At 57.5% G+C, this 23714-nt stretch overlaps 1 protein-coding gene across 6 annotated transcripts in view; it reads left to right on the forward strand.

Moving 5' to 3' along the window:
- The window catches only part of ZMIZ1 (zinc finger MIZ-type containing 1), a 233843-nt gene that overhangs the window by 151872 nt on the left and 58257 nt on the right, over positions 1–23714 (forward strand). Inside the window, exon 1 of one of the 6 annotated variants that reach the window (XM_058696817.1) lies at positions 13509–13923. The exons of the other annotated variants lie outside the window; for them this stretch is intronic. The gene's annotated coding sequence lies outside the window, so the exon portion shown is untranslated. Of the gene's footprint in view, positions 1–13508; positions 13924–23714 lie in introns of those variants that run through there. 6 annotated transcript variants of the gene reach the window in all.

The following is a 23714-nucleotide window of genomic DNA, read 5'->3' on the forward strand; positions in this document are numbered from 1 at the left end:
CCAGCAACGTTTGCTTGTAGGCCCCAGGCTCACCACCCACAGGTGCACCCCCCCAGGTCCTGCCCCAGCCCAGCCCTATGCTGCGCCCCCAGAAACGTCCGCTGCTGTGTAGGGTTGCCCTCCCTTCTACGTACCCTCCGCCAAGGAAGTGACATAATTGCCTGTATTCCCATTTCCTCTAGGCTCCCCACTCTCAGATGTGTGCCCCAGATGTTTAGACTCACTTCCTCCCAATTAAGCGTCTGCTGGGAGGCCGGGAGGCAAGGAGGCAAGGGGCTGCGTGTGTGCATGCGAAAGGGCTTAGAAGGGAAAAAATGGAACCCGTCCCCCCCTCCCCCGGGGACAGATGGGAACTGGCCTGCTGTTGGGGTCCATGGGGAAGCCAAGCGGCTGGGAAGTGCGGCCAGATGCCCCTGCGGTTGGCTGCCGGCCCAGCGGCTGTGGAAGCACCAGCCCCTTGGCCCCTTGTCAGTCTCCAGGGGAAGATCCTCTTGTGCCCAGCCCCTGGGGACAGGCCTCCCCTGTCTGGTTCTTCTCCCTCATAAGAAAAAGAAAGAGGAGGAGAAAGGTACTGCCCCCTGTAAAGGTCAGGGAGTGGGCAGGTGACCCCACAGATCGGGTCTGTTTCCCCTGAGGCACTTGTGCCCTTTGTTTGGCCAAGGCTGGGCTTCAGGGTCTGGTCCTAGGCCTCCTCCTCGTGCGGAAAAGGCTGCCTCGGCTCCATATCACACTCACATGTCCACACAGCCAGGAGTCGTACAAAAAGCATTGGCATCCAGATGCACGGTACAGGGTGGGTCTGGGGACCAGAGAACCCAGCGCCCCCAGTGGGGCAGCTGCTGCATGGGGGGCCGCCTGAGGCCGTGTGAGACACAAGCCCAGAACCGCAGCCTTCTCCAGTCCTGTGAGAAATCTCCTGAGGTTTTTAATATGGAGCCACCCCTTATTGAAGACGCAGTGCTGGCCAGTCTGGCTGTGACTGACGGCTGGCTCTCGGGTGGCCAGTGGAGGCATGGGACTTAAATCGTTGGGGACCAGGACTGGGACAGATGGACCCATGACTCGTGGGAGGGGAAAGAGTCAGTCTGCAGAGTTTGTGGGACTGGATCACCTTCCCTGAGTACAGAAAGAGGGCTCAGGTCATGTCAGCAGGGAAGGGTGCTTCTGAGGAGCTCCTGAGTGGGGCTGGGGTGAGAAGACGGGCCACCGTGTGGCATAGAAATCACCCGTGTGGTTAAGTATCCAACATGGAGGTAGGCCACCCTGGGCTTACATCCTGCTCTCCTTGCTTTCAAGCTGGGTCACTTTAGGTAACTGGCATGACCTCTCTGAGCCTCAGCTGTGGCGTCAGGACACGGAGCTAACCATATACCTCCCTGCTAGAGTCGTTTGTGTTGAGGTGTTGAGGATTAGAGGGGACGATGTGGGGGAAGCTGTGCCTGCGTGTAGTGAAAACCCTGTATCCGTTTGCCATCTCCCAGTAACAGACGAAACAGGTGGGTGGATAGGATAGCACCCTTCCCACCCAAAACTCAGCCATGAGAGGAGGAAAGCTGGGTCAGGGAGGAGGACACTGTAAGTTGGACAGGGAAGGAGAAGCAGGCAGACAGTGCCCTTTTGGAGAACAGGAGGTATGCAATAATAAGGAATAGGTGTAGTTAAGTGTCTGTGTTTCGTTACTATTATTCCCACAACAGCTCCTATCACTGCTAATTACTACCATTATCGATAATCCCATGCCAAACCTCTAATGCTATCATTTTCTCCTCCTAACCAACCAAAGAGTTCACTTGTACTGAGTCCTTACATGTTCCAGACACGGAACACAACACTGCACACACATTCTTTCGCCTCCACAAAAATATTGGGAGGAAACTGAGACTCAGAGTTGCTAATGACTTGCTCAAGGCCATGTAGCCAGCAAGTGATGGGGCTAGAATTTGGACTCAGGCAGTCCCACTCCAGACCTGCACCCTTGGGTTCCGGGGCAGATGCCTTCCAGGAGGAGGAGGAAGGACGCTTGACAAGCGCAGGGTCCCGGATGAATGGAGGCCTGGCGCGTCTCTGGAGCAGGGCTGCCTTGCAAATGAGCCCAGTGGGAGATGCCTTTGTGGAAAAGTCTAATAACTTGTCTCTTGCCTTGTTTCACGAAACCTGAAATCCAACTGCTTTCCTTTGGATCTGAGCACTTGTCCTCCGTAGGTTAGCCTTGTTCATTCTCTCTGTCATTTGAGGACCACGGTGAGGGGCGTTGAGGCCAGGTCCCACACTCGAGCAGGCCTGGCTTCCAGTTCTGGCTCTGTTTGCAAGCTGGGTGGCCCTAGGCCTGTCCCTTCACTACAAGGCCTCACCGAGTGTCCTGTCCTTCCATCCCGGAGGGTGTGTCTGCCCAGCAGGAATCAGTGAAGCTCCCTGTGACTCAGGGACACCTGGCACAGCCCCAGGTGCGATACATTTTGCAGCTGAGACCCTACCCCCCGCCACCCCCCACCATTCCAAAGGCCCAGGCCAGTGATGGCAGGAAACCGACACACTATGTCTGGAAAAGACCTGGAATTTAGAGATTTTTTAGCCATTCATTCAGCAAATATTTATTGAGCACCGCAGCATCCCAGGCCCCTTGCTGGATGCCTGAACACCGTGCGAGTGAGGCAGATGTGGTCCCTGCCCTCTAGGAACTCAAGGCTTGGTAGAGAGGACAGACTTGGAATAAACACCCCCCAGTGATGATGTTACTGTGATCAGTTCTACAGAGAACAGCTTAGAGGCTTTCTTGAGGAAATGACCCTAGCAATAAGGACTTCGAAGATCTTCCCAGAGAGGAGGGCAGAGAAGGGCGTTTCAGACAGAGGGAACAGCATTTGTGAAGGCCCCGGGTTCCGAAGGAATGTGGGTTCACATCCCCTCTCTACTTTTTCGGATTTGGTGTTCCCTGCACAAGATGCTTCTGAGCCTCAGTTTCTCACCTGTCGAATGGGAACAATGCCACCTGCCTCCCAAGGTTCCGAGCAACTGAGAGATTAAGGAAAATGAAGGTGCTGGTGTCTAACACGGCTTCCCTGAATGCCTAAGGAATCCGGAGGCTGCCACTTGGCTCGTGGTTTCCAACTACCCCCCGACACCCGAGGCCTCTGTCAGTACTGGTTGTTCCTCAGCGCAATTAGGTAATTAGGCCAAATTCAATTACACACCACACTCCCAGGTCTGTCTGGGGCCCGAGGGAGGCGTGGGCTCCCCTTGCTGAGGGGGAGCAGTGGAAACACTGGCTTGGTTCCCAGGACTGTACCTTCCTGCCATGTATCCCAGAACACTGCCTACATCCCAAATGGGGAAACTGAGTCAGGGGAGAGGCAGTGCTGTTTGGCCTCAAACCGTAGCATCCCCAAGGCTGAGATCCCTGCGCTGACTTCTTTTCCCGCCTTGAGCACCCCAACTCAGGCTGCTGGCCCGTGGCTTTCCCCCGCCTTTCAGATTCATCAGGGATCCAGGCTCCTCATCCCCCTGGACCGGCTCCCAGATTGGTGGGAGGGTAGGGTTCAGCTTCTCTGTCACTCCCGGATTTGTGGCAGTTTCCCCGCCCAGCTACAGGCTGGCACCCAGTCATTGCGCAACACTTTGTTTGGCATGTGGGTTTTTGCAGTGAGCCTGCCTACCTCCAGTAAAGCTGGGCAAGCCAGGGTTTATAAATGCCTATAAGAGACTTGCTGCAGGCATCTCGACAAGAGCAGCCCAGGTTGAGGGTAACAAAAGGGCCTTCCCAGAGACCGTGCATGAGACTTCCAGGGCTTTGAATATCAGTCTAGGAAGCTCTAACTTGAACCTGACCCTGGCAACACTGGAGAGCCAGGGAAGGTTTTAGGTAAGGTAGCGACGTGGTCAGATTTGCCTTTTATTATACCTTAGCAGGTAGAGGAAGGACCAAGGGGCCAGAGGCAGAGAAAGCAATGTGGATGCTATTCTGGGTGTCCAGAAAAGAGACTGCTGGGGTGGCATGGTGCCATGTGTAGAGAGAAAGGGACAGATGGTGACTCCGGCAATGCCTTTTGCCCACGGCCAGCCCCTGGCCACCCACAGCCGGGCCTCGGAAGCTCCACTGGTGACGTGAAGTTGTGTTATCCTTGATTCTGGAGTTATTGGTTCTCAAGACTGTGCACAGCAGCTTTTGGGGTGAAAAGTCTTAACTTTAGATTGATTCATTTAATTCTAAAAAGAAAGTGGTTTATGGGGTTCTTTTCCTAATCCCAAAAATAATACACACCCTTTACAAATACTTAAGGCATACGGGAAATTATAACGAAAGTATAGCTGAAATCCTGCCAACATAGGGTAACACCTTGGTGAATAGCTGTCATTCAACAGATACTTGTTGAACACCTACTATGTGCCAGGTACAGAGCCACCAGGGATACAGCAGTGACCAAAACAGACAAAACCCCTGCTCTCGTGGAGCTCATAGTCTACCAAAAAGGATATGTTTACAGGTCCAGGGCACATAGATTTATAAGAATGGGCTTAGTGGGCTCACCACCTTGGGACTGGCTTGCCATGAGAGGATTATGTGTGCCGTAGCCATCTTGTCCTTTATAGGTGGTCCGTGGGGGTCAGCTCAATTGTGATAGTTCTTTTAGGGGCCTTCCGTTCAGATTTAGGGAGACCGGTGCCCCTAATCTGCACTAGGTGTCCACACTCGATGGGGAAGCGGTCGTGACCTGCTCTTGGTCACACAGCAATGCCCCAGCCTCTTTCCCAGGCAGCATCTTTCGGTTGGGGACTTGGCCTCCGGTGGAGGGGTGTGCTGTTCTCACCTGCCAAGCTCAGCTCTACAGATCCCGATTTCAACATCAGGCCTCCCACTCATTGCCCTGCCTTGGCGGCCACTTTGGATTTTCCGCAGACAGACATTCCTATGTGGCCTGTCTGCTCACGTCCAACTGCTCCCCCACCCCGGCCGCCAGAGCAGGGGGACACCTGGGACCACACTGGGGAGCGAAGAAAGCCGCCAGATTCCCTGGGCTGCTGCGGGCTGGCAGCAAGAGGCTAGAAGGGGATAGGCGCCACTGAGAGGGTCCTCTCACTCAGGACTGTCAGGAGGAGGGAAGGAGCCCACCAGGAGATGAAGGGTTCCCTGGTGAACTCTAATGGGCCTGGAAGGTTCATAGGGCTGCTCTGTTGCTGCCCCAAACACACTGAGGTGCTTGGGCATGCTTCTCTCCTCTTACCTATGAGAGCACCCCAAGGCAGAAAAGGCCACAGAAGTCATAGCCTACCAGTCTGAGCTCCCCTCTGCATTTCCGCATCCTTAGCTCACACACCTCAGGTGACAGGGTGGTCACCAACCCCCCCCCCCGGGCAGCCCCGACTATCCATCGTTTGAGCCCAAATTGAATGCCTCCACCCACCTTCCTGATGTGTGTGACCCACTGTGGATGAGAAAAGGAGCCGAGAGGTCCAGAGTCTGGCCTCCAGCCTCTCTGTGAGGAGACAGAGGACAGAGTAGGGCAGACCCTCCATATCCGAATCCCGTCGGCTCATAAAAAGAGGCAGCTGATGGACAGGAGCCCTTTAGAACAGCAGGCCCTCGTATCCGTGTAGCACTCCACGTTTGGAGAACAAGTTCTTAACGCTACACTTGGTGGGAACATAGCATTGGGAGACACGGCTTGGGGCTCTGGAACAAGCCAGAAGTCGTAGGCTGGTCCTGGCTCTCCCACCGACTTGCTGTGTGATTGGAGGATGGCCAGGCCCCTCTCTGAGCTTCGGTTTCCTCATTTGAAGTGAGGCTAGGGGGCTCTTCACTCCAATGCTGCATGAGTTCATGATCCCCAGTGGTCAAGAAGAGACTCTGTAGGGAAAAGGGTCGGTGGTAACAGGCCATGCAGGCTGGAGTGGCGGGGGGGGGGGGGGGGGGGGTGCATAGTGGCGTCAACAGTTGCTGGGGCAGCCTGCATTCAGCTTCACCGGCACCCCCGCCCCCCAGCCTTGGGCCAGAATGTGTGCGTTGCCTTAACTCTTTCTCTGTCTGAGCCTCATTTCTGCTCAGAGGAAAACGGAGGGCATCCTCCTAGGGCCTGCTTGAGCCTTTGTCTGGGGTGTGTCGGAAGTGGAATTCAGCTGCCCTGGGCCCAGACAGGGAGATATGCTGCACAGGCAGACAGACAGACAGCTCCAGCAGGAAGGGAAATTGCCTTTGCAACTGCAGGGAACTTATGTCAGTCCAACCCGGGGGCCTTCCGGAAGCCCCCTGTCAAAGCTGTGTTCTGGGAGAGGCAATAAAACCCCAGGATTGCTGAGGCACGGACATTCGAGCTGCCTTGGCCGTCCCTTGCCTTCAAAGGCGACTCCAGAAATCAATGGAAGGAGATTCATTAGAGGCCTGGGTGGCGAGCTCCCCACCACCTCCGGCAGCCCCTTTGTTTAGCCGGCCTGAGCTTCCTGTCTGAACAGGCTGCCTCCGCTGGCCCGTGCTCTCTCAGACAGTGGGTCGGGGGCCTCATCTCTGGGCCAGGCAGGCCGGGGGAACGGGGCACCACAGACCCTCCTGTTCACTCATTCATTCCTTGACTCACTAATTCATTCAGGCATTGGGTTCTTGTTTCATTCATACAGCAGAGATCCCGCATCTGCCTGGCATCCTTTAGAGCCTGTCAATGCAACAGGTACAAAACAGACAAAAGTCACTGTTGACATGGAGCTCGCCTTCTAGTCAGGAGACAGCGTTCACAAGAGAAATAAGCAGTCATAAATGCTGAGGAGAGAGCTAAGTCAGGAAAGAGTGGGAGGAAGTGTGGGGTGAGGCTGCCGTTTGGGGCAGCGTGGCTGAGGAAGGCTCCCCGAGAAGGGGTCACCGGAGTGCGGGAGGCCTGTGGGAGGTGGGAGGGACGAGAACCCGGCTACCTGGAGAAGACCACGGCTGGCGCACCTCTGAGGGTGCATCTGGGCCACTTGCGGCCAGAATGGCAGTGAGGCTGGCTGGGGCAGAGTAAACCAAAGGCAGACTAAAAGGAAATGAGGTCAGCGAGGTGATGGGGACCGGGTCACGCGGGGTCTTGTGGGTAATAATAATGGCTTTGGGACATTACGCTGACTGAGCCAGAGCCACTGCAGGAAGGGATTTGAGGAGAGGAGGGATGCGCTGTGACTCCAGCTTTAACAGCATCTCACCAGGGGTATTGTTTCGCTAGGAATGCCATCACTGACGTACCGCCACCAATTAGGCGGCTTGAGCTACAGAACTGCACTGTCGCATGAGTACTGGGGGCCAGAAGCCTGGGATGTGAGACCAAGGTGTCGTGTCGGTGGGGCCACGCTCCTCGGAAGACACTAAGGAAGGATCTGTTCCAGGCCTCTCTCTCCCAGCTCGTGGCACCATGACGCCATTGTCACTAGGCCTACTTCCCCCGTGCATGTCTGTCTCCGTGCCCAGATTTCTGCTTTTTAAGCAGACGTCAGTCATATGGGAGTACGGCCCACCCCAGTGACCTCATCTTAACTTGGTCATCTGCAAAGGCCTGTTTCCAAATAAGGTCATATACACAGGTACTGGAGAACAGGACTTCACATTCTTTGTGGGGGACACAGTGACACAGTTCAACCCACACCATCCCAGCACAGCCTCTCCGCCTCTCCAGAATGATCACCCTTATCTCCTTTGGGCCCCTGAGGACCTGGAGTTAGGTGGTTTCACTTCCGTTGTACAAAGGAGGAGGTACAGGCCGAGGAAGCCTAGGTGACTTGTCCAGGGCGTCAGCTCTTTTTTCCTGAGCCTCAGCCTCCAAATTCAGGCACATCCCCTCCCTCCAACAGCTCCTCAGCTAGCAGGGACATGGCCAGTTCCCTCCCAGCTGCCTGCCCCGCCTGCCAACCTCTCTGTCCCAGTGGCACCTGCAGGCCAGCCTCAGGCAGGGGGGAGTGCACCTTCCCAGCTGAACAGTTAAAGGGCAGACAGCTCTTGAAGACTGAAGCCACCAGAGTACCCATTTTGTGCCTGGCTCCTGGGTTCCCACCCACCTCCTCCCTCCTTCAGCCTGACAGGGGGCTTTCCTGGGTCCCCAATAACCTTGCAATCATAGGGCTTCTCAGAGGTGCCGAGTGGAGGTGTGGGGCAGGGGGGTAGCTTTGTTTTCTGAATGAAATGATGATAAGATTTGGGCAGAAGCCAAATGCAGACTTCTGGAATGCAGTCTGAGTATGGGACGAGGGCCCTGCTGGGGGAGAAATCCAGGAAGGGGCGCAGGGTGCTGTGATAGGACGTTCTGAGCCAGGGAGCTCTCGTTCCCCACCATGTCCCCAGTCCCCCTCAGGTGGAGCCAGGGCAACGAAAATGTCAGGTGGATGCTTTCAATCGCACAGAAGGTAAATAGGAAAAAGAAACACAAAATATTTCGGTGTATGTAATGTGGTATGCTGGAAACAATGTAAAACAAGGGTCGGGGGACATAGCTATCATCACTTCAGCTCGCTGCATGACCTCGGTGGTCCCTCTCCTCTGGACCTTTGAGTCCCATCTTAGCAATATAGCATGATGGTCCAGTGCAGACCTCACAATCAGATTGCCAAGTAGTTTAAATCCTTCTGGCAAGTTGTCCAAACCTCTCTGTGCCTCAATGTTATTCCCTGTAGACTGGGAATGATAATCACAGGTCGCCAGAGAGGGTAAGGATCACATGTTGATACTTGGAAAGTGTCTGGAAGCGTGCCTGGCAAAGAGCAGCCCCTCAGTCACTGTGAGTCCTGTATGATTAGGAAACAGGAGAGGCCTGGATCCAGCCTGGGGGTCCCAGCTCTGTTTCCCAAGTAGGAGTGCACCCTCCTGCTGCCCCCATGCGTGGGTAGGGTTCTGAGGCCTGACAGAGACACCTCCATTGGCTGGGTGCTCCTGGACCTCATCACTGCCTTTCCTCTTCAAGAGTGTACACATAGTTGGGGCGCCTGGGTGGCGCAGTCGGTTAAGCGTCCGACTTCAGCCAGGTCACGATCTCACGGTCCGTGAGTTTGAGCCCCGCGTCAGGCTCTGGGCTGATGGCTCAGAGCCTGGAGCCTGTTTCCGATTCTGTGTCTCCCTCTCTCTCTGTCCCTCCCCCGTTCATGCTCTGTCTCTCTCTGTCCCAAAAATAAATAAAAGTTGAAAAAAAAAAAAAGTGTACACATAGAATTGAGGGGATTGCCCAGGGCGAAGGGAGAAGGGAAAAGGGACGGAGGGAACAGCATTATCAAAAGCCATAGGAGTTCCTGTCCTGGCCCCCTCGGAGATGGGCAGGAGAAGCCCCAGGAGAAGGTCTCCGGAGACAAAGCCCCTGAGTTGACCCCTGCCCTCACTGCAGTAGCTTGAGCCTTCCTGGACCCGCCATGCTGGCAGTGAGACAGATACTCCCACGACCGGTGACCCCTCCCCCCGCCCCGCACCCAGTGCATTCCTTTATTGAATGTACTCTAGACCCTGCACTTCCTTCGTGGGTCCTGGGAGGGACCCAGTTGTATGAAAATGGATAAGCCAGGAAGCTCCCAGGACCAATGCTCATGCCTGTCACACTCACGTGGAGATCCGCCCAGGGCCTCCCTGTCTCTTTCATTCTCCTTCCGAGTGCTCCAGCCTGCCTGGGTGACATTTGTGAGTCATTGGGATCCTTGCTGAGACCTGCTGAATCAGCAAGCCCTGCTTGAGGAAGACCCAGCTCTTCAGAACTGAAGGCCCAGAAGAGCCACCCCTTGGGTTCATTGTTATGCCTCTCCTCAGCCCCAGTCAGAGCAAGCTTGGCTTTTGTCTGTCCCCAGGTCTCCCAAACAAAGCCTGGCACGGTGGTGACCCAGCCCTGAGCCTGGAAGCCCTGGGCGGAGCCACTTTCGACCCCTGGGTGATCTACATCCTAGGTGGCTTTGCTCTTTTCCCCTCACTGGCCTGGGCTGGGATGGGATCCAGGAGGCCCAGCCCTCTGCAGGTTAGCAGGGGAGCCCTGGACGAGGCTTGTCCTGCACCCCCAGGCTCAACTGTGGTCCCCTCCCCCCATGGACCCGCAGAAGTGGGTTCCGCATGAGAGGTTCCCCCGGCTGGGTGAAGAATCCTCCCGCCCGCGCCCTCCGGAACGAGCCGCTGCTGCCTTCCTGGCTGCAGCGATGTGATTTATTGGCGGCTCTTCCTCGCCAGGGCCCATGGCAGGAGGAGTTCAAACACCCGCAAGAAAAGCCACCCGCTATTGATCCCCACATCAGGCTTCCCGAGCGCTCGCAGGCATTCATCAAGGAGCCCGAGTGCCGGGGCCACAGCTCTCCCTTTCTTCCTCCTTTCTTCTGCCTCCCAAGTCATCCCCCCCCCTCCCGGGCTGTGCCCCCCTCTCCGAGGTCACTCGGAGAGCTGGCCGAGAGACTGCCGGCAGAGGTGGAGGGTGGCTTTGTCTGCAGCTCTTTCCTGCAGATCCTTATCGAGGCTTGCGCCCGGAGGGCGGAGCAGGCCACTTCGGGCTCCAGGCTTTCGAGCAAATCTTTGGAAGTTGGAGAAATGGAGTTGGAACGAGAAGTGAGGAGAAGCCCTTCTGGGGCAGGAACTGGTTCGAGTACCCGTATTTCTGTAGACTTGGGGCTTGTAGTATTCACAAGAGCTCGCTAACCTAGTGGGCCCTGGGGGGCTTGAATAGGGCCGCGCAAGCCTTGAAATTAGCATGTGAAAACCCTAGCTGCGGGCCGGGGGGACTTGTGGGCCGGCTGATGAATGGATGCTTAAAAACAATTTGTTTTTCTAATTACGTAAATCTGCCGGTGAACAGTATTTACTTTTTTTTTTTTTTTTTTTGTCTTACCTGGGGAAAGTAAAAAATGGTTGGTCCCAGGCATGTGGAATTTAAATAGGCATGTTAATACTTTTCTCCCACTCCAACCTTGCAGGACTGGGAGGCTGGGGAGGTGGGTCGGTGGGGTGTCTTGATGGTTTTCCAGGCAGTGATGCCAGGTCTGTGTCCCTCTGGTGTAAACTTCAGGTCCAGTCCAGATTATGGCTCAACCTACAGGAAGTGGTTTTTCTGAACTCAGCGCCTGGGGGCTGGCTCCATGGTACCAACTCACACAAGGCATTTCAAGAATGAACCTGGAAGTTCCAAACATTTAGGTCTTTGGTAGCTCAGAAGGCACTAAAAATCAGACTAGTACTGTAAACTATCATTGCACAGAATTTCTGGAAGGGGAGGATCCAGGAGAAGTGTATTCTGGTTATCTGAGGTTTTGGCTATTTGAATTCTGGATAATCTGACATTATGTTAAAACCAGATTAGTGTTAGAAACCTGGTTTGGGGGGTTATCCATCTCAGTGTTTTCTTCTGAAAAGTAGGTCAAGTTGTCAGGCCCCATCTGTTTCTGGGTGTCAGTGGCTGGGCACTGGGCTTTGGAGAACATTTTCTAGGGGATCTGCAGTGGGGACTGGGCCAGCCAAAGTGAGAAAGATAGGAGAGTCTTTATAGGGCCACAGGGCTCTTCCCTCTTGGGATCCCAAACCCCTATGGGGCTGCTTACGTGGGCAGGGCCCCAATGAATGTCTCACTGAATGATTGTCCCCCAAAGAAACCATTCTAACCCAGAATAAGGAAGACTCCTTAGAGGAGGTGAGATTGAGCAGAGCCTAGAATCTGTGCTGAGTGGAGCAGACCCTCTTTCCCTGGCTACTCCTGGGGTTGGCCCTGCAGGAAGGGGATGCCAATTAATCTCTTTTGCAGGAAGCCAGTTCTTGTCCAAAAGGCAGCAAGTTATGAAGTATGAATTAATCCATTTAACCAGCTCCTCGGAGGGAAAGCCCATGACAACTGCATTTCCAAATGCCATCCCCGAAAGTGATATTTCAAGTGGCAGTGGGTGGGATTAGAGCCTGCTAACGATTTATGTCAAACAAGGAGCAAGAACATAATTTCTAGATAAGTGATTTGTCTCAGCCACTTCCAGGGCGAGCAGGAGGACAGACAGTAAGGTTTAGGGGCCAGCCAGAGGCTCAGCCTGAAAAAGGAGGGGCGTATCTGAGAATGAAGTCTCCAGAAGCAACAAAGGCTAGTGGACCTGGTCAGTTCCCAGTCATGTCTCAGAGAGCAGTGAACAGCAGACAACATAGAGGAGATTTTCAAGACAGTTCTGGCTACCTTCCTTTAGGATGAATGGTGGGACCCCACTTACCTTCCTTGTCGTTTGAGTTAGCTAGATCACCAAGAAATATACACTGGCTGGTGGGTAGGGCTGGGGGAGGGGGCTATAACACGTTTCTCCCAAGGGGGTGATGGTAATGCGAAGAGGGAGGGGCGTAGAGCCCTTTGGGCAAGAGAGGGGGTGGGCTTCCAGCGGTGTCTCAGGGGCGGAGGGGTGGAGAGGGAGCAAGCTCAGCTCAGCGCCAGGAGCCCTTGCGAAAGACAGGCTGGAAGGAAGAGGCCTCGGCCACCACAGGATGCAGTGTCAGGAAGGCAGTAGCTCCCGGGGCGGGGCAGGGCCCAGCCGCGCACCGCAGCCGCCCCCGGCTTCCCTACAGCCGCTGGCCCAGGGCACAGGAACTCCCCTAAGTCGGGGAGGTCGAGCGTTATGTGAGCCAGCTCACCCTGCCCCCGGCTCCGCGCTCGGGGAATCCCGAAGGTAGCAGGGGCCTCTGTGCCAGGTTGGATGCCAGGTCGCCTGCTTTCTCCGCCCCCTAACCGGTTCCGAAAATCCTTCAAACCGAGGTCGCAATCCGGTTGACCCAGTCCCGCCCCGCCCCTCCCCTTCCCCCACCCCCACCCCGGCCAAGACCGCCTCCAGGCCAGCTCCCTCCTCCGCCCCCACAGCCCCCCCCCCCCGGGACCCTCATTAGCATGACCACTCGGGAGGATTCGCAGGGAGGCCGTGGGGGGCGGGAGACACCCCCAAGTCAACCACCGCCAGCGCCTTCTCGGCGGCCCCCTCGGGCGACAGCGCTCCGGGAAACCCACTCTCACAAGTGTTGCTTCCAATTAATTGCCCAGGCGGCAGGGGGTGGGGGGAGGGGACCCTGGTCGCCGCCCCCGCCCGGAGGCTGGAGCGCCGCTCGTCGGGTCGTGCGTTCGCTCGGCGGCGGCGTGCACCAGCACCACCCCTGCGTGCAAGTTTGAAATGTGAGCTGCCTCCGATTCATACTCGCTCGCGCTCCCTCGCAGCAAAGTGGCTGGGCCGACGGTCTGCGCGCGCGAGTGAGTGCGGGCGGCGGGCTGGGGGGCGGGGGTGCGGACGGCGAAGCTCTTGGGGCGGGGAGGGCGCGCGCGAGCCGGGGCTCCCTGGAGACGCCGAGGCAGGTCTGCTAGCCTTTCATCTTCCTCGCGCGCTCCTCCTCCTCCCTCCCCTCCCCCCGCCGCGGCGCGCCCGGCCTCCCCGGAGCCCCCAGCCCCACGCGGGCGCACGCAGGGTGGGTGGTCGCGCCGGCGGGGTCCCGGCGCGCAGCGCAGGGCGCGGGCCGTGGGAAGTTTCGCTGGCGCGCCCCGTGCGCCCCCGCCCCCCGCGCGCCCCCGGCCCATCCCCGTCCCCGGAGGGCTGTCGCTTGCGCCCGGGCGCGCGGCTGGCTGCCTCCTCGGCGGCGGCGGCCCCATTAGCGGAGCCTCCGCCTGTGATTGGCTTCGCCCGGGAAGCTGGAGACGGGCGATGAATAATTGATGTGTGCGGTGCGGTAGCCGGACGGCGGCGGCGGTGGCGGGCAGCAGCGAGCGGGAGCGCGGGAGCCGGAGCGCCCTCGGAGCGGGCAGCGCGGAGCGAGCGGGCGCCGGAGCCGCCCGGGCCCCCGCGCCGCCGCCGCCGCCGCCCGGGCGCGGAGCGGGGATGCAGGCGGCGCCCGCTGCCTGCGCGCAGCCTTTGTTCGGCGCCGGCTGAACCCTGCCCGGAGACGCTCGCCGCGGCCGCTCACGGCCGGGCCCCAGCCCCCCGCGGGCGCCAGGGTGGGACCGCGGCCGACGCAACTTCTAGGTGAGTGCGGGGCTGGAGGGGTCGGCGCCGGGGCGCCCGCGGGCCGGGCCGGGCTCCCTCCGGGCGCGGGGGTGAGTGTGCGTGCCTGTGTGTGACAGAGGAGGGCCGGTGCATTGTGGGTAGCGCCGTGTGCTGCATGGTGTCAGCCCGAGGCTTGGCCGCGAGAGTGGCACAGGCGTGCACCGGGCCCGTTTTGTGCGCCCACAGAAGGGGCCCCCGTTTTTTCTCGGGGCCCGGGGCCGGGGTGCTCCCCCGTACTCTTCTCGAAGGTGAAGTGTTGGCTCTCTAGCAGACATCTTACAAGGCTCCGTCCTCAATCGGTTCCTTTTACAAAAATGAGGATGGGCCAGGAAGCCTTCCGGGGAGGCAGTGGCCGAGGGTCTTTAACTTCAAGCTGCTCCTTTGTCAGCTTTGCAGCCCTAATGTTGAAAGAGCCCAGAGACCCCCACAGGCGCTGGTGATGCCACCATTGCGGCAGGGCGCCCTTCGGAGAGCTGATGGGTGCGGAACGGGGACTTCTGACAAGTGTTTGCTGGGAAGCCTGCTGGAGGAGAGGGTTTGCACTGGCCGGCAGGAAGGCGCCTTTCTGGGGCTGCCTGACACCAGGCTGTGAGGATCTTGTTTAAGGCCTTGGAGAGAGGGGTTCTCAGAAGACTGCTGGGGCTAACTGGTTGTTTCCTGGTGCTGAGCACATGGTTTTGTTGTTGGGGTCTTTCTAGCCTTGGTGCCCAAGCCACTAGATAGGTCCCAGTTCCCGGGTCCAGCTGAAAGCCAGCTCCGGGGAGACTGGGAGAGTTCAGAGCTGTGACTTTACTTGCCCTAACCCTTTACACCAGTGGAGGGAGGCGGCACCTCCTCAGATGGGCTTCAGGTAACTGTCATTCTCAGGGTGGGGGGGTCCAGGTACCCTGCCCTTGACCGTCAGGCCAGACTGCCAGGTGGGCACTGGGCATGGCTGGTGGCTCCTCCAGCAGGAAGATTTTGAGAGGCAGCTGGCAATGAGTTAATGGCCCATCCTTGAGAGTGGGTGCAATCTGGGCCAGAAATCCTGCTGGGGAGTGAGAGTGGGCAAGGTGGTGCCCCCCTGAATTCCAGGGTGGCCCTGATGGTGTATAAGGTCCCAGTTCTGGGGCAGGATGCTCCTTTCCCATCCACTACAGAGCAAAAGGTTCTGTCACATGGCAGAGGCTAGGGGGTGCGGCTGTGAGCCTGGGGGTCCACGTGGCTACTCATAAGCCTGTTCCCCTTTTTTGTGTATTAGCTGAGCAGTGACTACCCCCCCAACTAGCGGGATTCAAGTCCCCTCCTGAGCTATTTTTACCCTGAACTTCCTTAGTGAGAAACCACCAAACAGCGATGCTTTGGTGAGAATCTGGGTCTGAACCGGAAGCAGCAGCCTGCACTGAGTTTAACTTGCTTCACAACGCTGTCTCCTCTCCCCTGCACAGCCTCCCAACCCCTCCACCTCGCTCTCTTGCCTCTCGGTTCTCACCACAGCCTGTGCACTCAGAAACTTAGGAGACCCAGCTTCAGATGGGAGAACATGTGTGAAGCCCTGAGACCACCCGGCAGGGGACCGAGGAAGCCAGTCTTAGCTCCCCCTGGGAGGAGGCCTTGACCGTGAGCCCCTTAAAGGCAGGGGTCATAGTGGTCCTTGTCACAGTGTAACCCAGCGCCCACCACAGCGCCCGGCAGGTGGGAGACCCTCGGTGATGGCTGAGTGCGTGAGCAGAAAGCGAATGGGCTGCTGCTTTCTCTGCTAGGGTGGGGAGGGGACAAAGCAGTTAAAGAGCACTTCTGGATTTAAGTTAGTGTTGGTTGAACACGGAGCAACGAGGCCCTGCTCCAGTCCCTGGGAACTCTCAAATGAGTCCCCATTCTGGTGTCAGCCAGTCAGACTGAGAGAGGTGCCCCCGCAGATACTCAGCCACAGTCCTGCCTGGGAGTTTCCTGGTGGCTCTTTCTGGGTCACATCCCAGGGAGTGAGATGGCAGAGTGTATCTGGAACTGATAGCCACCAGCCCCGGGGGTGGGGGGGGAGGGGGCTGTTTACAAATTTCAGTGAATTAAAAGCAAAAGTTCAGCTTTCTCCTTTGTAACAGCCGCATTTCAAGTGCTCAACAGCCACACGTGGCTGGGCAGATTGTGGAACATTTCCACCATGGCAGAAAGTGCCATTGGCCGGCACCAGCCTAAAGGGATGGAGACGTAAAGCAGAGGTGAGGGCCTGATCCAGGGCCCGCAGGTGCGAGTCTTCTCCTTCTGTCTTCTTAGCACTTTATTTCCTGACCGCTTCCCTGTGAGGGGAGCATGGGCTAGCCAGGTACTCCCATTTCGTGCGGGAGAAAGCTGAGGTTCAGTCTGGCCCAAGGTCACCCAGCCAGTGGCATGTGCCCCTCCCCTACGAGTGCTCTGCCACCCAGCAGAGGTCAGCCAGGGGGCAAGGGTGGGCAGCGGTCCCAAGAGCAGCGTTAGACCTCCCTGAGGACCGTCGTGGTGCCTGGTAGGCGTCAGTCTTTGTGAAGTCATCCATCGATCGGGCGGGAGAGCCAGCTCAGCCTCGGGTCCCCAGGAACAGAGAGTTCTGTGCTGGCAGAGCTGGGAGAAGGAGAGAGAGACTCTGGGTGAGGGAGGTGTTTACCTTGATCGATGCAGCTTTGGTCCCCAGGGAGAGGCTGGCTCTTCTCCGCAGGGAAGGACCCCGGCAGTGGGCCCGTGGCCAGGTTCGTTAGCACCACCCCAGAGAGAGACGTGTGTGGACCCCAGCCCAAGGGGAAGAATCGGCTGGGGACATATGGCTGGCCCAAGATACCCTTTGCTCCCACCCTGCCAGGGCCTGCTGCCCCTCGTGCCATGGGGCATTCGTTTGGCGCACTTGGCCTCACTTCCCCCCAGAAGCCTGAGCTGCAGGAGGAAACTCTCCCAGGGCCTGGCAGGGAGGCAGCAGCGTCACAGGGGAGCCTGCTCAGGGAAAAACAAGCCCCTGCCCTCCAAGCACGCCCAGCTGGCTTCTCAGGGAGCTCCCAGGCTGCTAACCACAGGCAGGGAAGGACAGTCAGCCCACTGCCCAGGCCGGTGCAGGGACTCCCTGCTCCCAAGGTTATGCGGCAGGTGAGCCTGAATGGAGTTAATGCCCTCTTCTCTCATGGTCCACTGCAAATCCCAGTCTGTCATTTTGAACTTGAGGTTTCTATAAGATTTAATTGTGCCTTGCTTCGGTTTCCTGTTCCAGCCCTGAGATGAGGTCATTTTGTCTCTGGCTTAGGCCCTATGTCCTGAGGTCCCCACCTCACCCCAGCATCAAGCCTTACTGCAGCCTCCAGCTCTTAAATGGCCCTGAGCTGACGGAAGGACAAGGTCTGAAAAGGGGGGTGGCTCTCCGCCAGGGACCTCCACACACCTGGAAGGGGGTCTTCAAGGCCCATCCAGGGGGCCTTAAGAGATGAGGGGACCTTTGGCCACACGCCCAGGTTCCCAGTCCCCTTGAATGACGGAGGGTGGTGTTCAAGGCCCCTGTGCCTTTCCCTGGGGTCAGGGTGGGCCGCCCTGGGAACGCCCACAGCACTCTTGCTCCCCAGAGTCTGACGTGCTATGTGTTCTTCAAAACAGACTGACAGGGCCAGGCCCTCACCCCACTGCCCAGAGAATTAGGCTGGGTTGCCAGGCAGTCCCCAAGCAGATGAGAAAGTGGGCCCTTTTCTTCCCTGTCAGTAGCCCAGGCCTTGGCACTGACCTCTGCTTGGAGCCAGCTCTAGGGCCTTCTCTGAGCCCCCGTGACCCCTGCCAGGTCCTCCTACTGGCCCCATCCACCTGTGGGTAGGGCCTGGCCTTGTGAGTGCCCCACTCCCGGCAGTAGTGGGTGCTCCGTGCGCGTTTGGTGAATGAACAGGGGCTTTCACCAGGATGCCCACATTCCTGGAGGCCACGGCTCCCTCTTGGGAGAGTCCGTAGTTCTGAGGTAGGGCCCAGCCTCTGTGATTTGGCTTTGGTTTTGTAAAGTTCCTCCAGATAATTGTGATACTGTTCATGGAAACGTGGCTTCCAGGGCCCAGTCCTCAAATGACAATATCTGTGATCTGGTACCAAATTGGGGTGCGACCTTTGGCCAGTCACTTCCCTTCTGGGAGCCTCTGTTCTCATCTCTGTACCGAGAACAGTGCTCACTGTCTCATCTCTAAAAGGTAAACTCCACTCTGGGAGGCTCGTGCTAGAGGGGGCTGGTGTGCGTGCTGGGGGAGATGTTAAGGTGCGGCAAGGCAAGGAGAGTTGAATGAACAGAGGCCCGTGACTCGAACCGTAAGAGCTGTGGAAGGAAGAGGGGGAAATGGTGACTTTGGGGCTGGAGTAGCCAGAAACTCCCCCCAGGCAGGACTTGATTTTGGAAACGGGAGAATTTGGGTCTCGGGCGCAAAGGGCAGGGAATGTTAGGCAGGAGGGTAGAACGACCACGCAAAGGTTTGGAAACCAGGAGGGGTGTGGCACCCTCGGGGAAGGGGGGGTGTCCCTCCAGACGAAGCACCAGAGGTGAGCATGGGAAGTGAAGCTGTTGCTGAAGCTCCGTGGGGAGCACAGATTTTATCCTGGGGGCAATGGGAAGGTTTTGGATCCACACATGCCCCTGGGACTCCCAGGGCTTCCAGGAGCAGGGATGCTGCTGAGCCGCAGGCAGGAATCCACGCGGGGAAGTGGGGAGCAGCGAGAGGCCTCGGTGCGAGGTCACAGTTCTGCTGCAGGAATATCCCTGCCTCTGCTGACGCAATGGAAAGTCTCCTTGTTGCAGGGTTCCTGTTTTGTGGTTGCCCATGGTGGGGGGCAAGGGCAGCCAGCTCTTCTTCTGAGGAGCTCCGGGAACTTGGGGGAACTTGTCCAGACCTCCCCTCAGCGCCCTCAGCTCTGTCCTGGAAAAAGGGGAGATGTGTTTGTGTCTCCAATCCCCTGGGGGTTACAGCCAGGCCCCAGAGGTTTTAAATCCATGTGGGCAGTTCCCTGGTACTAGAGGAGACGGGTGACAGGGGATAGCCTCTGGGCTTGCCGAATTTGATCTCATATCACGTCCGTGGTCTCCTCGGTCAGAGCCTGAGGCAGCTAGAGATTTATAGACACCCTCTCCACCTCCCAAGAGTGTAATCTGGTTGGCAGATTCACAGTGTGCACAGAAGACATAACCGGGTCTGGTTCAGCTCCTACGTGTGGGAAGGTGGACTCTGAAAACTTGGCGGGGGGAGGCAGGGGGGCGGGAAGCCTGTGGAGGCCTTCTTTCTATCTCCTCTCCATCCCGTGGCTTCTAGGCCCAGCTCAAGTGTCACCCACCCAGGAGGCCTTCCCTGGTCTCCCACCACCAGCCTACCTGTAGACATGGGACCCTGTCCCCTGGCAGCCCTTTTCACCCTTTGGATGTCCCGGACCCATAACCTTACACCAGCCTGTTTTATGGGGTCGCTTGCCCACCCAGGTGTCCGCCCCACTAGGTTGTGAGTTGTTGCAGGACAGGACATCCATGACTTCTGTCAGGGCTGGGTGCTTGATAAATGTCTCTTAAATGAGCAGCCCAGGGCGTAACTGGGTCACAGCAAAGGCAGTCACCCAGGAAGAGATGGAGAGGCCTGAGTTCCTGGCCCAGCTCTGGCTGTTCCCAAGTTGACCGCGTGAGCTGCCAGAGCCCTTGTCCTTTTTGGGGAACCCACCTGTAGGAAGACCACTGGACTTGCTGTGCTGTGTTATATGTGGCTATTTAGATGCATTTTAGCAAAAATTAAGTGGAAATGGATTTTCAGTTCCTCAGTCACACTAGACGCATTTTGGGTTCTCAGTAGCCCCGTGGGGTTAGTGGCCCCCGTGTCGGACAGGGTAGTGGTGGGACTTTTCCATCGTCACATCTCTGTTGGACAGAGCTGCACCTGGGAGTCTCACAGGGGCTTGTAGCTCTGCCATCACGGTGCTGTGGGGAGGCGGGGTCCCGCCGAGGCCTGCCTCCCTGTCAGCAGCCCCAGTGACTGCTCCTACCCTGCCTCCCCTTGCTCAGGACCCTGGACTTCCCCACCCCCGTCTTTTCTATGAACCGTGGGGTCCCAAAGGACCTCCCTTGCCCCGTCCCCACCGGGGGTGTTAAAATGAGGCATCCTTCCAAAGACAGTGTCGGGGAGTAATTATGAAACCCACATCTGTCATTTGCTGGGTGGCTTTGGGCAAGTCGCTTAACTCCTCTAAGCCCATTTCCTGGTCAGCAAATAAGGCTGCCCGTACTTGCCTCTGCCTGGCAGGGTTGCACTGGGGAGTAGATGGGATGGGGTGGAAGGCATTTAGCTCGATGTCTGGCACATAATAATCGCTCAGTAAGTGGCAGTTTTCATTACTGTTGGGTTGACTTCATTCCCTCACGCTGTACGTTTAGCTCCTAAGCCAGCTGGGCTTTTGGTTTCTCCTGAGTTCCTGAGTCTGAGAGGCTGGGTTCTTGTCCCAGCTCCTCCTCAGGCCTCAGTGTCCTTGTCCGTGAGATGCCCCTCCCACTGTGTGTAATGACCAGAGAGACCTTGCTCTGCAATTGGCTGGTCCCCGCTCCTGCGTGACCACCGTAACAGGAGATCTTGAGAAGGCCGGTGGGGTGGGGGGGTCTAGAGTGTGTGAGTGTGCCTGCCACTTGTCTGTCCCCATGGAAAGCTGTGGCGCTGTCCCCGGCTGGCAGCCTTCAGAAGGTCCCCATGTGTCCTAGCTCCGCAGGAAGTGTGCATGGGCCAGCACCCGCACCCACTTTTCATTTCCCTCTTGGGAAAGGCGCTGTAAACCCCTGCCTTGGACTCCTAAAGCCTTCTGGATGACGTGCGCAAAAACCTCTCCCTTTTGAGGTCCACGGACCGTTTGCTGGGGTCTGTGAGCCCCAAGTTGTGTGGGGTGTGTTTTCTGGGCAGAGGGTCCCATGAGCTATGCCATGTTGATGTCGCTCTTGGGGTCACAGTGGCCCTGGAGAAGGTAAGGCTTGTGGGTCCAGGCCTGGCTTCCAGGGTTTCAGAGGGCTTCAGGAAAGACACTCAGTGAAAGGAAGCTGGGAGGAGGTCCCAGGAACTTTTGTACTTGGTGTGGGGCTCTGGGCAGCAGAACAGCACTCAGGCCCAGCCTTGGGAAGTGAGTGAGGCAGCAACAAATTCAGGGGACAGATGGTGTGTGGGTGCAGGGACAACCGGGGTAGAGGGGGGGAACCAGGGGCTTCCTGGGGGTTGTCTCCATGGGGAGAGGTGGAGGAGGTGAGGGCTAGGCGTTCATAGAGAGGGTTCCACAGCATGGGGGTGGTCGTGGGGTGGTGGTGGGGGGGTGGTCAGGTGCAAGGGGTATGGCCCTCCTATGGCTTTACCTATTGGGGGCTGGAAGCCCTCAAGTTCTCAGAGGTCCCCCCTCCTGCGCCTTGCCTACCAGCATCTCCCCCACCCCCTCTTCTGTCCCTTCCACACACTGGGACTAGAAGGGACATGCTCTAATCCTCTCTGAGCCTCAGTTTTCTCATCTGGGAAATGGAATAGTACCCATCTCCTAGGATTGTAGGAAGATCAAAGAGTATATTCCAGCTACAGCTTTAAACACAGTGCTAGGACCCAGTCAGGCCTGAGTGAACATTAGCTATCCTTGCTGCCCAGTCATGGGTGTCAAGGCCCGTTTCTCTAGGGACACATCCTCCTGCTTCGCTGCCTCGTAACCCTCCACCACAGCCCAAGCCTCTCAGAACGCTCCCCCCGACCTCCACCCACCCATGTGCCTGTGTGGGGGCCCTTTTCCTGCAGCACAAGCCCCGAACTGGTGAACATGCAGCCCAAGAAATCCTGGAGCCAACCCCCCCGCACTGGCTCCCCACTGGGGCCTCCCAGAGCTCTTGGCCAGGAGCTCAGGACTCCCTCAGCATTTGCTGAGAGAAGCTTGTGGCTTCTCTGCAGGGCTTTGGGACAGCTTGTGTAACCCTGTGGTGTGTGTGCTTTTCACTTGCCAGCAACACAGGCCCCTGAAAGCTCTCGGGCCTTTCCGAGCACCTTTCTCGGGCACCTCCTGGAGGTGCCCTGGAGGGAGCCTAAGCAGGAACCGTCCTAGGGGCTCAGGGCAGTGGCCCTTGAAGCAGAGAACGCCCTCCCCCCAACCTCACTGGACCCAGGGTGGCCTTTACCCCTGGGTCTCCACTTCTGTGCCCCCTCCCCACCATATGGTGGCACCAGGGACGGGGGTGCCCAGAGGTCCACGTCGGGCTAGGAGAAGGGGCAAGGGCCAAGCATTTGCTTCTCTTTGTGAGCACAGGCTCCGACTCCTTCTGTCCGGGCCACTTTGACCCTTGAAACAAGGAGGGATCCTCCACCCTCCCTGTGCCCCTGCCCGAAGGCACACTGAGTAGTGGGCAGCCCTGGTGGGGTGGGCCTGCCCCTGCCGGGGAGCAGGGAGCATCACTGCGCGGTCAGGTCACCCTCCTTACCCTGCACTGCCTCACTGCGAGCCAGGTCTCCCACAGCCCGTGCCCGCCCCCGCCCCCCCCCCCCCCCAGAATTAAGCCTCCCCAGCATCAGGCCTGTCAGGGGCTGATAATCCTGTCAGCTTTGCATGGAGTTGTACCTTCTCTAAGAAAGGCGTTTGATGACCTGGATAAGCTCTTTGTCCTCAGGTTACAGTCTCTTCCATGGAGATTTCTTCCCAGGTTGTGGCTTCCTGATTGCTCCCTCCGTTCTCCCAGGAGCGTGGGGTGCCCCCCGCAGTGCTCTTGGGCCCCTGCCCAGAAGGAACCCAGCCTCTGGCCAGTCCTGGCCTGGGCTGGCTTCCCAGGACACCTCCCTGGTCTTAGATACCTGTTACCTGCAGCCTTATTGGCCTCCACCCGGGTGATCTGAGCTTGACATTTCTCTGCCACTTGAGCTGCCTCCTCCCTAAAATGGGGGCACCCTCCCCTCACAGGCCTGTTGTAACAGGAGCTATAGAGTGCATGCAGGCTGCTGAGGGCACAGGATGCATGCCCTCCGTGCCTGTATGCTTACTAATATGCTCGCCTGTGACCCTCTCCCAGTTCACTGAGCGATAATTACAGCACTCAGCATGGCCCCGCGTCTGTGTGGGAATATTGGATTTCTTCAAGTTCATGGCTGGAGCTCATTCGAGTTTTTATGATCCACATCCAAATGGGCAAAAAAGTACACACTAATATGTTTTGAATGAATGAATAAATAAATGAAGGGTTGGCTCTGGGTGGGGAATGTGGAAAGAACAACAACAACAACAAAAGTCCCTTAATGACCTAATGAAAATGTCAGAGCCGGGAGGCACTGGTGTGCAGGGCCGTATGTGTGCCTGGGCATGAGACGAGGGTGAGCCTCATTGGGGGGGGGGGGGGGCGTGCTGGAGAACAGAAGTATATGATAGAATGTTTGAAAACCTCTGTGGGTTTTGCATTTGTGTGCAGGTACCTTGTACCCATGCAGTTGAACGTGGTTGTGGACATGCGGGGGACATTTATAAGTTGAATGGTTGTTGGATGAATGTATTACAGCAGTGCTCTTGTGGGTTTGCATAGATTTGCGAGCACAGGGGTGTTGGGAGCGTGTCTGTGCTGCAGGAGCCGGGTGGTGTGTGTGACATGTTCTCGTCCCTGTGGGGCACACAGGTGTCCATATCAGCCCTCTCGCCATGCAGGGCGGTGCAAGGGGGAGGCGGGGCCGGGCCGTGTGTGGCCAGCCCCTCGTCTTACCAGTTGTGTGACCTCAGGCAAGTACTGAGGCTCTGTGACCCCTCAGCCTCCGCATCTAGAAACGGGGATGACGATAGCAGCGACCTTG

This window comes from Neofelis nebulosa, chromosome 13 (assembly GCF_028018385.1).
Source record: "Neofelis nebulosa isolate mNeoNeb1 chromosome 13, mNeoNeb1.pri, whole genome shotgun sequence".
In the NCBI taxonomy this organism is placed as follows: Eukaryota; Metazoa; Chordata; class Mammalia; order Carnivora; family Felidae; genus Neofelis; species Neofelis nebulosa.